Source organism: Crocuta crocuta, unplaced genomic scaffold, assembly GCF_008692635.1.
Source record: "Crocuta crocuta isolate KB4526 unplaced genomic scaffold, BGI_CrCroc_1.0 scaffold186, whole genome shotgun sequence".
NCBI lineage: Eukaryota > Metazoa > Chordata > Mammalia > Carnivora > Hyaenidae > Crocuta > Crocuta crocuta.
The window spans coordinates 9,420,209-9,433,088 of NW_027551569.1; the positions used below are offsets into that span (position 1 = coordinate 9,420,209).

The following is a 12,880-nucleotide window of genomic DNA, read 5'->3' on the forward strand; positions in this document are numbered from 1 at the left end:
CAGATGCAGAGGAAGTAATGCGGAATCTATGTTTAATGGGCATGGAGTTTGTCTGAGATGCTGAAAACGTCCTGGAGATGGATAGTAGTGACGTTTGCACGCCAACATGAATGCATTTAATGCCACTGAATTATACACTTAAAAATGGTTAAACTTTTATGTTGTAGATATTTTACCACAATAAAAAGGAAGGAGAAATGAAGGAAGGAAGGATGGAAAGAAGGAAGGGAGGGTTAAGGAGGGAAGGAGAGAAAGAAGCACTCTCCAATTGCTGGGCTCACTTTTATTTTGGGGGGATTGTGATTTTGTCTGCTACTACATGACAGGCTAGCACCTGTCAGTTAATCTTCACAACACTGTGAGGAGTTACCCCACTTGCCTTCTAGATGAGAATACAGACCTTCAGAGAGGTTAGGTCAGTTCTCTTTAGTCTCACAGCAGAGCTGGCTCTGTCTCCATTAAAGCCTAGGCTTTCCACCGATCTTCTTTACTGCCTCTTCTCCTCTTTCCAGTCAAATCCTTTACTCCTGAATAAAGCAAAAAGCAGAATTAGCTGTTAGATGTCCAAGCTCTTTGATGTTTGTGTTTTCCAATAAGGGGAATGAAAATAACTTTCTCCCATAAACACAGAGTGAGTTTTTCCCTGTGAGGTCTTACAGCTCAGGGACTCTAGTCTTTTTTTCCCTCCCTTTTCCTAAGCCTCACGCTCAGCATACTGCCGGGCTGAGAATCCAGGCGAGGGGTCTGTGGAGGGCAGACAAGAGAATGGACCATGACATGGGTGACATCCAGAAACACAATCTAATATGCCACATGCGTTGGGTAAAACAGCACATCACCACACCCGGAGAGGAGTTTTGACGGGACACTAAGAAATAGAATTCTAAATCAACACCCCTAAAGAAAGGAGCTATGGCAAGGATAAAACAAATGGGTGAAATTTAAAAAAAATAAATAAATAAACAGACTCATTTCTATGAGGGTTTGGAATAGATTTTTCTACATTTAGGCATAATAATCACTTCAATTTTGCTACACTCTACCCAATGGCAGCATTTGATTAAAAACTCCCTTTAAGACCTAGAAAGTCTTGGGGCTTCCGGACAAAGGAAATAAATGGTTTGAGCCCCTTCACACCAGGCTAGGCCTCCAGGGGAGAAAAAGCATTCAATTGAGCTGGAGGGGACAGGAATCACTCCCTTCTCCGTCCTGATTAGAGAATCCTTCCAGCCACTGGGATGGGGCTAGTGCAATCCTGGAAGACTGCGCGCCCCTCAGGCGGGAGGGTGGGATTGTCAGTGGGAGAAGGAAGCCCTGAGTCACCAAATCGATTCTTCTTTTATCCGATCTGGTGGGAGGAAGTGTGGAAAACTGCTCATTTCTCAGCTCCTCTTAGCGAGAGTAACAGGAGTTCGTGGCTAAGGGGAGGGGGTGGTATTGTGTTCGCTTGTAATTAGAACCGAATAAACCTCAGTCTAAGCCAGAGCCCGAGCCCTGCTGGGCGGCTGCCCACGGCTTCTCCCTTCTCCGCACAAAGCTGTCAAGGAGGGACGCCTGCCCTGTCGCTCTGCTCGCCTCCCCTCTCTCCTGTGCCGCCCCCTCTATCCCCACCCAGGTCGGGCTCCAGTGTGGTGCATCTGGAGAGCTGTCGGAGGCTCAGCTGTAAGTGGGTGGCAGGACTCGGTGCCCGAGGAGATTCACCAACCATGAGACTCGGACTGAGCAGGAGAGGAAAAGACGCTGCCAGCCGGGTCCCCTGGCGCCATAACTCAGGGGTGAGATGAGGGCAGGGCGACAGGCATGGGGACAGAAAAAAGGAAGGGGGACGAGGGAAATCATGCACCTTGGTGGCCATCGAATGTGGTGGGGGAAGGAGACAGCGCTCAGGGAGCACATCCAGGTTCTGAGTTTGTCGCCTGGCACCTGGGTCATAGGAGCCTTTGCGCGGACAGGTCCACAGGTCGGCAGGGGTAGGGATGGATTTTGAGCGGAGTCCCCAGAGGTGATGTTTCGGGGGTGGGCCTCTTGAGAATCAGCTCTCAAAAGAGAAGTCGAACAAAGAGCTCTGAAGACCATACCTTGGGACACCCAGTGAATGATCTGAAAGCAGGATCATGAAATACAGAGGCAAAAGGAAGGACCACAAAAGTTGTCCAGGGACTAGCACAAAAGGGATTTTGATGTCTCGACTCCTATCAACCACACACCTACGGTCTGTGTCGGCGTCCAATCTCTGTGAGTGGAAGATTCTGGGGGAAATGTGCTGTTGAGGGATTTTCCCCTCCAGTCATTGTGTCGAGAGCGTGGTGCACTGATTCTAACTACCCTGAACCCACCAAATAGCTCCTCACCCATAAAGAACACAGGCACTGGGAACAGGGTCTTGGTGGAGGAAGCTTTACCTGAGCTGTGCCATTCTGGCCCAGAAGTCCCCTGGAAGGCAGTGGCGTTGGTGCTGCTGATGAGACCTCAGCACTCCCACCTCACTACTGCCACTTTCACCTCCTCCCAGGGGGACTCGGGAACCACTCTTCCATCTCCAGAGGGACACGCAAAAAACTATGTCTGTCTTACAAAGTGACCGGGGGCGGGGGCGGGGAGGCCTGAAAGCTCCTGCTAAGGCTCACTTCTCAAGCAATCTTGAGAAGCGCCCTTAGCTGGGTGATCTTAGCAGGTAGTCCTGGCCCCCTGAGCACACACTGGACAGTGCAAGACCCTTGCAGCGACTCCCTCGGACCTGTGGTTAGCATCACTGCCTGTAGGCGGTCTCCCTCCGGATGCTCCGTGCCAGGACTCCAGGGGGCCTAGGGGAACTGGACACTGAGAATAGTCAAGCCCCACAGCCTCAGAATCATTTCCTCTGGGGACTCTAGGCAGCGTGGGTGTGCTTCCTGGACACCACAGTGGTATCATAGACAGAGGTGGCTTCTTCCTTGCTCAGTGAGGAGGCTGCAAACCCATCAAATCCACTCGGGGTGAAGTGTCACACTCTCTGGACTTTGGTAACAGCAACTCTTTAGTTATTTCTTTGGTTACCCAGATAGTGCTCAAGGACCCTGTGCAAGCATCACCCCCTACCCTTGACCGTGAACGGCCTTGTCACCTCCTGGGGAGGTGGTGATGTCAGTTTGCTTTACTAACACTGAAGACTCTTCCATTCTGTTTTCCTCCCATGCTGGAGGTGAATCAGACACATGTCATTGTTAATCCTGACTCCACTCAGCTTTCTTTATCCTAGTTGCAAATGGACCAATAGTTGAATGGAAAGAAAAAGGAGGAGGAGGAGGAGGAGGAGGAGGAGGAGGAGGAGAAGAAGGAGAAGGAGAAGGAGAAGGAGAAGGAGAAGAAGAAAGCTGCAGATTAGTAGTTATGGTTTTGCTTTTTGTTGTACAGAATCAGATACTGTGTCCTTGCAAAAGGAATCAACTGAGTAGAGCCCAAAGACCTTGGCATGGAGTTCATTCTTTTGGTAAACTACACTGTGTTAAGTTTTGGGGTGCTCAAGTGGTGGGGGAGTTATCTCAAGGTTTTGCCTCACCGTTTAGCAGGCATCCTACAGACAGAACAGGTTTTTTTCTTTCAAAATGGATATTGTGCTTTTGATTTAGCACATTGAAGGACGTCATTTTCCTTTGTCGGGAAAGCTTGTCAGGTTCGGTTTTAGTCTCGGCGGTGACTATAGCAACAGTGTCTAGAGAGAGGTTTTGTTTCCTCAGTGACTGTCATTCAACTTGACTCCATTTGCAAAGTGAAGGACAGTCTCCCTTCCTTCACTCGAAAGAGGGCCCCCGGGATTGTCGTCCAGGCCCACAGCCACACTGAGGTTGGGGTCTGAGAGCATTTCCACCCCGCCCTCCCCCTGTAGACACGTGGGCACCTGGCATCATGCAGAGATGCAACCTGCTTGCCTGCCTCTGGCTGAGGGCATCCTTGGCACTCATGCTCACGGCACTCAAGCTGATTCTCAGAGCAAATCCGGCAGAGGTACCGGGAGGCAACTCTTTGAAAATCAAGACAGGTTTGCACACCCTTCCCAACCCGAGTTTCCCAGAAGCACGGCCCGAGGCAAAGGCTTCTATGCTACTGCTTATTAAAGACTACAATTCCAGGAAAGTCAGAGCGAGGAGGACAAGGGCGAGCAGAAGAGGGAGGAACGCTGGCGTCAGGCACGACTGACTGCTCAATCTCCAACCCTTGCCTTCTGAGGGCTGCTGTCCCTGGAGGAAAGGAGAATGTACCCGCAGATCCCATCTCTCAGGGCTCAGAGGGCTGCTCACAGGGCATGAGCCCTGACACCTTTGGGCTGTGCCTCGGCACCCCAGCAGATCTCACAGCAGAGCCGTGGCTCCCACCAATGGGGCTGCCTCGTTGCAGGAGTTAGAAGGAGCGCGGGAGAGCAAAGGACTATGGGGCTGTGGAATTGTGCCCTCCTGAAAGTGACTGGCGTCATTGAGAAAATGTTCACTGGAGCAGTCAAGTGGTCAGAGGTCCCAGGGGCAGGTGAGATCAAGAGGATGGGAAATTGTTCACAAAATGTATTGAAGAGCCTAAGTAACGTCATTTTGAGATTAAGGCAACCTTGGGCTATATGTAGCCCCTGTTCCAGAAAAAGCCCCAGATTGTTCAAGGCTAAAGCCACCCTCGGACTGCTCTCAGATCAGCTAAACATTTCTGTGGTCTGAGTCAAGGCTGGGAACTGCAGACAAATTAACCAATTACTCACCACTTGCCTAAACCCTACGTAGGCCTTTTGAGCTCACCTCATAATTAGTCATTTTCAAAAGATACTCAAAGGTCATGATTGGGTCACCGCCAAAAGTAACGGACACCTCACAGATACTGAATAGTCAAAATATTACCTTGGGTGCTGTACGATTGTAATTGGAACTTATGTAATGATGTCATACGTACAACGTGTACACTGTAACAACCCCGTCCCTTACCCCATAAAAACCCTGCTCACTATTGTTCGGGGCTTCACCTTGCTGCCACTACATTGGTAGGTGGGTGAGCCCCTGCTCGAGCTTGTAATAAAGACCCTTATGTACTTGCATCGGTGTTGGCTCCTTGGTGGTCTCTGGGGACTCGCGAATCGGGCACAACGGTATTTAACACAGTAAGCCACAAGGTGCTTTCTAGACCTTTCTTCTACCCCAGCACTGTGTGACTACCTCATTACAAGGTCCCGTCAAGACTTCAGGAGGGTGTGCCATCCCCCCGCCCCACTAAGCCCAGGCTAGATTGGAATGCGATGGGGGCATAGTGGACTCTCTCTGACGCCTCCCCTGCTTCCTTCCTGTGCTCTTCCCTCTGGTGTTAGGGTGGGAGGAAAGAGCAGGGACATGGCATTGTCTCCATAAAAGCCAAGTGGACCCATGACCCTTTCCACGGTGCATTATAATTAGTGTTCTAGCTGTTTTCTGTGGTCTGGATATGGATGCTTGATCGTCTCAAAGGGTTCACTGATGTGAGACATAGTTTCCCAAGATGTGTGGGGTGTGTCAAGAGAAGCGATCCCATCTTCAGGACGACCCCCTCCCGGGAGCAGTCTAGGCTATACTTTCAGGAAGGCCTAGGTTCTTTGCTTCTTGCTATGACAGACCCCAGTGAGCCCAATGCCCACTTCACCAATTCAAGAAGGACTTGAATCCTGGACTCTGTCGGCATCAGTGGAATCTATTTCCTGTACCTCCAGGAATGGAAAATTCAAAGGGATGGTCCCTTTGCCTGTCTCGCTTGGCCATCTGTCCTTCTCACCTCTTCCAGGGTACTTCCTCCAGTCCCGGCCAGAAGATGGGATGTCAGCCTGCCCTTCTTGAAGGCACTCCCGAGTTGTACGAATGAGTCTTTCCAGGCCCAGCTCCTTCTCCTTGTCTTGAAGCTTACTCCCCATCCCCATGAGGGGTGAAGGAAAGGTGAGAAAGAGCTGTTCTCTGTCCTATTCTCCTACTTAGAAGACCATCTCTCCCCCTCAGGGTCCTATATTGGGAGATGGTATGGTAGTTTAGGGTGGGGCCGGAGGGAGACTGAGAGATGGGAGTTGGTGGTGGTGTGGGATCTGCTAGAAGAGTTGCCATCTGGAACATTCATTCTGGAGTCATTCTGGAACGTTGCCATCCCCAACAGCTGGCCATTCTCTGCACTTACAATGTGGGGAAACTTGAGGTTTTGTTTCCAGCGGTAAAGTTAGTTATCAGTTCCAACCAATATGAGAAAAAACTCCCACTTGGTGCCTATCTTCATCCTGTTACATAAATATCCCCAGTTGCTGACTTTTTTTTTTTATTATTAGCAATTCTAATGCCTTTTTGGGGTGGTTTACAACCCCTATGAATTCCTGTCTGTTTTTCTAAATAGCTTCATGTTCTGTCCAGGGAGATTTGCTGCTTTTTCCTTTATTGTTCAGTTTATTTTTGGTTAGTTTTCTCTGGTCTTAATTGTTGGTAGGTCAGCTATCACATCCCAGTTCAAGCAGGACAGAAGAAGGGATAGACAGTGAGATATTTTTAAGGAGATGTTCTGGAAAGATCACATAGCCCCTCTGCTAAGATCAGAACCCAGTCCCAAGGCCCATCCAGCCACAGAAGAGAGGCATCCCCCTGATCGAGAGCACTCCTACCTCTGATGCCATCATGATGATGTAGGCAACAAGTCTCCACCACATCCCTAGCACAAGAAAACTCCAGATCATTCTCTTCTATATTTTATTAAGAATGTTTCTCAAATTATTATTATAACATTATCATTATTTTTTTTTATATAGAGAGAGTGCAAGTTGGGGCAAGGGACAGAGAGAGAGAATCTCAAGCAGACATGCCCAAAACAGAGCCCAATGCGGGGCTCAATCCCAAGACTGTGAGATCATGACCTGAACCAAAATTGAGAGTTGGGTGCCTAACTGACTGAGCCACCATGCACCCCTCAAATTATTTTTACCAAAAAAATGGATCTTCATTAAAAGGAAAAAAATAGACAAACCAAAGGTAACTATAAAGAATCCCATGTAAGTCCATCCTCCAGAAACAATCACCAAGGTGTACATCTGCCAGATTTTTTTCTTGTGTATGTCCATATGTCTTTACTATAAGAATGGGCTACACATCTATAACTCTTGATAAACAGGGTTATCAAGACTCAGTCTTGATAAGTGGCTAATCTGGGGGCAATAGCTGCGGATTTTCATATTTCTTAAAAACATACCATAATTTATTTGAGCAGTACACTTATTATCGGACATGCAGGTTATTTCAACTAATATTCTTTTGCCAAGCATTTAGAATGTTTCCAATTTTTCATTATCATACATGGTGCAGGACTGGAGTCATTATTCGAAAATTAATTCCAAACTTTAAATATCCAGTGAATAAGGGGAAGGGGGAACTCCCTGTACTTAAAAAAGGAAGCAGAGGAGAGACCCAAAAATGCTCAAAAAATGTAGTAAGGGTTGCAAAACCTCTCTCACAGTCTGCCAAAATGACTAATACATGAAAAATCAATGACTGAGAAGCATTTGTTTTGACCAAAATTATCTTATGGCCAACTTATGTCTGACCGAATTGCTTTGCTTAAACTGCTTTCGCCTGGAGCTGAGTTAAATAATTAAACTCTCTTGGAAAGCAGTAAAGGCTACCCACTTAACCTACATCCTCTTCTTCCGGGAAGTAATCGGGTGAAGTCGGTAGAATGCACTAGTGTCCTTTCAAGTAGAAAAGAGAAGAAGACTTTTAAGATCTGACTTTTTATTACCCCATCCCTGGAGATATGCCCAAACAAAATTCCAAACAGTTTAGAGCACCTTTTCAGAATATTTAATTAGAGATATTCTGACGTTCATCACACATAAAGAAAGAATGCCCAGCAGCCCCACCCAGCCCATTTATTAGAAATGAAGAAGCTTTTAGCATTCGCTTCTTTTGATTCCTGTGCCGAAAAGAGAAAAGGAAGGGGCGCCCGGGTGGCTTAGTTGGTTAAGCGTCCGACTTTCGCTTGGGTCATGATCTCGCGGTTCGTGGGTTCAAGCCCCGCGTCGGGCTCTGTGCTGACTGCCAGCTCGGAGCCTGGAGCCTGTTTCAGTCTGTGACTCCCTCTCTCTCTGACCCTCCCCTGCTCACGCTGTCTCTCTCTCTCTCTCCTAGAAATAAATAAAACATTTAAAAAAAAAAAGAGAAAAGGAAGCATTGCTTTTCTTGAGCTTTTCTTAGGATACCTCCAAAGTGAAGTTAAATGTAACCTCGCATGCTGGTATACAAAGACTCCTTTCTCCAAGGGGCTCGTTCCTCATGAGGCACTAAAATAACATCTTATGACAATGATAGCCTGGCTCCTTTGTCCTTTTCTGCCCTTACTCCATTAACTCCAGCAATAGGACCCTCTATAGAGATAACCAGAAGTCAGCGTTGGGATGTAAATGGGCAATTCTGAGCCCAGCACAGTCCACGTACCCAGGATCCCTTAGAGAATGGGTTCTGCAGAAAGCCTATTACCATGAAGATCTGAGAGGGCACCCTGTTAGAGAGAGAGAGAGAGTGCATGTGAGTAGGGAAGGGGCAGAGAGGGAGGGAGAAAGAGAATCCCAAGCAGGGTCTGCATTGTCAGCAAGGAGCCCAATGCAGGGCTCGAACTCACAAACCATGAGATTATGACCTGAGCCAAAATCAAGACTCAGGTGCTTAACCAACTGAGCCACCCAGGCTCCCTAAGAGGGCACCCTATTAAGCATCAACATTTTTGTTTTTGTTTTAGTCATTTGTGATGGTTACCTTCTCCAAAATACATTTTACAGTTTCTGGCTTTTGGAGCAGAATATGTAGAATATAACTAAGCCTTTTCTTGATGGGGTCACATTATGGTAGATCATTTAAAACTTTTATTGGGAGCCAATTTTTGTTCCAGGCTCTATGCCAAAAGGATACAAACGTGAATAGGACACAAACCCCACAGCAAAGACTTCAGTCTAGTGGGAGAGACAGAGGACTAATCAACTCCTTACAAAATTTCCTGATAATTAAATAGATTGTGAAAAGTGTGGTTTGAGAACACAGAAAGTAGCATCTAATTCTCTCTGCCTTTCAGAAAGGGAAATGTTGAGAGAGAAATCAATGTCAAAGATTAAGTCAGAAACACTTCAGTTCCCAAATGGTGACAATGATAGAACAAGATTCCAGGCAAGAAGACGCATCTTGCATTGTGTGTTTTAAGATTGAACACCCCTAATATAGAATGATTTTGAGTACCACTTTACAGTAGCAAAAATAGATGAAAACTCCTTTCATGACCTAATGTTGGAATGCTGGCCTTTGCTATGAAAAAAAAAAAGCCAACTGGTTTATTTTTGAAACATTCATGTTTTTTGCTAAATGATGAAATTAGAAAATGCCTTCAGGGTGCTCTTGTCCAGCTCTTCCTAGCAAAGGACACTTTATAGGTAGTAGTGGTCTCTCTAGCCAATAAATTGGACATCCAACTGGATATAACAGTCACAAGTATCAGCAACACCTTCATATACTGTATAAGATGTTTTATTATAGATCTGATGAAATCATCTTGAAGAGATTTTGAGAATTTTCTTTCTTATGTTTTCCACTCATTTGTTGCATTTCAGCATGAGTACCTACATGTGTCCCATCTTAAGCCTTTACTTCATTATGGGTATGCACTTTAAAATATATGACCTAAAATACAAATAACTTAAAATAGTATAACAGCTAAAAACCACACTGTGCCTATCAATGGTCCCTTGATATCCCAGCTGAGTAATTGCTTCAAATGAGCTTTCCTTCTTCCCATCTCCTAACTACCGTGCACACCCACTCAGAAGGGAGCAAACACTTCAACTTTAACAGGTGGGAATAATTAAGTCATTCTAAAATTCATATTTCATATTCAGGAAAAGTAGAAACTGAAATGGGGGGGAAAAAAGAAAAACTTTAAGGACATAAATCCCCTAGGACATCTAAGATATTCCATGGCTGGGAAATACTGAAGGATATGAATTTTTTGTATTTTTTAATGTTTATTCATTTTTGAATTTTTTAAATGTTTTTATTTATTTGTGTGTGAGAAAGAGAGACAGTGTGACCAGGGAAGGGTCACAGAGAGAGGGAGATACAGAATCTGAAGCAGGCTAGAGGCTCTGAGCTAGCTGTCAGCACACAGCCTGACATGGGGCTCGAACCCACGAACTGTGAGATCATCACCTGAGCCAAAGTCAGACGCTTAACCAACCGAGCCACCCAGGCACCCCATGTTTATTCAATTTTGAGAGAGAGAGAGAGAGACAGAGAGACAGAGAGACAGAGTGCGAGTGGGGAAGAGGCAGAGAGAGAGGGAGACACAGAATCTGAAGCAGGCTCCATGCTCCAGGCTGTCAGCACAGAGCCCAACACAGGGCTTGAACACAAACTGGGAAATCATGACCTGAGCCAAAGCTGGATGCTTAACTGACTGAGCCACCCAGGCACCCCAAAATACTGAAGGATTGGAAACATAACTTGGTTTGCATTTTTTTGGCTGGCTACAATATATTTTATTGATGGTACATGAAAAGGTAGGACCCCCCAATCCTCTCCACTTCTTCATAGGGTCTGGGATGGAAACTGTGAAGGTTGGGAGATTCTCAGTGTGTTGGGGGATGAGTTGAAGCAAGGGATCCCCAGCAGCTGAGGGCCTCTCTCTTCCTCTTCCTCTTGCTTTTGCTGGGGCTGGTGGTCCAGGGGGGCTCTTACTCCTTGGAGGTTGTGTGACCCATAAGGTCCACCACCTGGTTGCTATAACCATATTCATTGTCATACAAGGAAATGAGCTTGACAAAGTGATCATTGAGAGCAATGCCAGCCCCAGCATCAATGTTAAAGTTGCAGGAGGCAACTTGGTCCTCAGTGTAGCCCAGGATGCCCTTGAGGGGGCCCTCCAATGCCTGCTTCACCACCTTCTTGATGTCGTCATATTTGGAAGCTTTCTTCAGGCAGCCGGTCAGATCCACAACTGACATGTTGTGGGTGGGGACATGGAAGGCCATGCCAGTGAGCTTCCCATTGAGCTCAGGGATGACCTTGCCTACAGTCTTGGCAGCACCAGTAGAAGCAGGGATGATGTTCTGTGAAGCCCTTCCACAGATTCCCAGAGGGGCCATCCATGGTCTTCTGGGTGGCAGTGATGACGTGGACTATGGTCATGAGTCCCTGCATGATGCCAAAGTTGTCATGGATGACCTTAGCCAGAGAGGCCAAGCAGTTGGTGGTACAGGAGGCATCGCTGACAACCTTGAGGGAGTTGTCATACTTCTCATGATGGATGCCCATCACAAATATGGGGGCATCAGCAGAAGAGGCAGAGATGATGATCTTCTTGGCCCCAGAGGAGCCTTCAAGTGAACCTCAGGCTTCTCCATGGTAGTGTAGACCCCAATGGACTCCACAACAAACTCAGCACCAGCATCACCCTATTTGAATGTTGGTGAGATCTCACACTTCTGGAAGATGGAGATGGGCTTTCCATGGATGACAAGTTTCCCATTCTCAGCCTTGACTGTGCCATGGAATTTGCCATAAGTGGAATCACACTGGAACGTGTAAACCATGCAGATGAGGTCAATGCCAGGGTCATTGATGGCAACAATAGCCATTTTGCCAGAATTAAAGCAGCCCTGGTGACCAGGCACCCAAATGACCAAATCCATTGACTCTGACCTTTACCATCGTGTCTCAGGGATGCTGCTGGCACTATACCAGAAACAGCTGTCTGTCCAACAGGGAGGAGCAGAGACCTTGGTTTGCATTTTTAAATGATCTCTCTGGCAACACCAGTGGGGGTGAGTTAAGGAGAGGTGGGGCTAAGCCAAAGAGACCAGGTAAGTGACTGCTGTAATAGTCAAAGCAAGAACCAGGAAGAGTCTACACCTGGGCGACAGCAGTGGGCAATGGATGACTATTTCAGGTCAAGAGCAAGGATTTAGGAATTAAAACCACTTCATCTATAATTCTGCAAACACTGGGTCCACACCTGAAGTGTGTAGAGCTGTTTGTCCTAAACTAAATGAATGGCCCCCATCTGCAGAGGATACCAATAATTAGGACTGCTTATTTTTCATCATGTTTTTGCCCTTCCCTTGTATTCACTTTTTGGTTCTTTCTATGCCTTCCTGTAGCATAAAACTACTCCCTCCTAATCTGTTCTGGGTTTAGAAAAGATATCTAATATTGCTAGAATTGATATGAAGTAAGAATAGCTAAGTCGGTAGTGTGAGACTCGGTAGTGTGAGACTCGGCAGTGCTCCTCAAAAAAGAAAAGTGAACAGAATTATTGATGTCTTTTCTGTCTGCTGGTATGTGCTGTTTCTCACAGTGCTCTCAGTTGGAACCTGTCTGAGTCTGGATTCCCTAAGCCAAGGACTCTAGGATGAGCCATTCTGAGGGGAGGTGAAGGGACACCATTAGGAGCTAAAAGTATGTTATTAAGGCAACTACCACATGGATCCTTGTTGCTTACCACTGCTGGGAAGACTCAGCGGCTGGCATAAAGTACATGCCTCAGAGTCACCCCACACAAGAGGGCATTTATACACCAATTCACATAAGCTATTGGTTGAGCATGGCTCCTGGGGAACATTAACTTCTGGCCTGCCACGTAAGCAGCAAAGTGGGCTCCAGTGGCAAGAGAAGATCTTCAGGCATAGAAATGCAAGCGCTATTGTAAGGCCACAAGTCTAAACGTCTAAACCACACTGACTCCATGACAGGCTTTAAGTTTCCCCTCTAAACTAGAAGGCCTGAGTTTCAGCTTCCCCGAAACTATCAGGTAGTTACACATTGCCCAAGGCAGGAGTAACCACCCTTGCAGCACCCAATCAGGAAAGGCCAGCGACCACCCTCCACATTGTTAA

The 12,880-nt window shown here is 46.8% G+C and overlaps 1 pseudogene; it reads right to left on the minus strand.

Moving 5' to 3' along the window:
• Window positions 1-10,720: 10,720 nt before the first annotated feature.
• LOC144220473 (glyceraldehyde-3-phosphate dehydrogenase pseudogene) lies at window positions 10,721-11,696 on the minus strand (annotated as a pseudogene).
• Window positions 11,697-12,880: the final 1,184 nt, after the last annotated feature.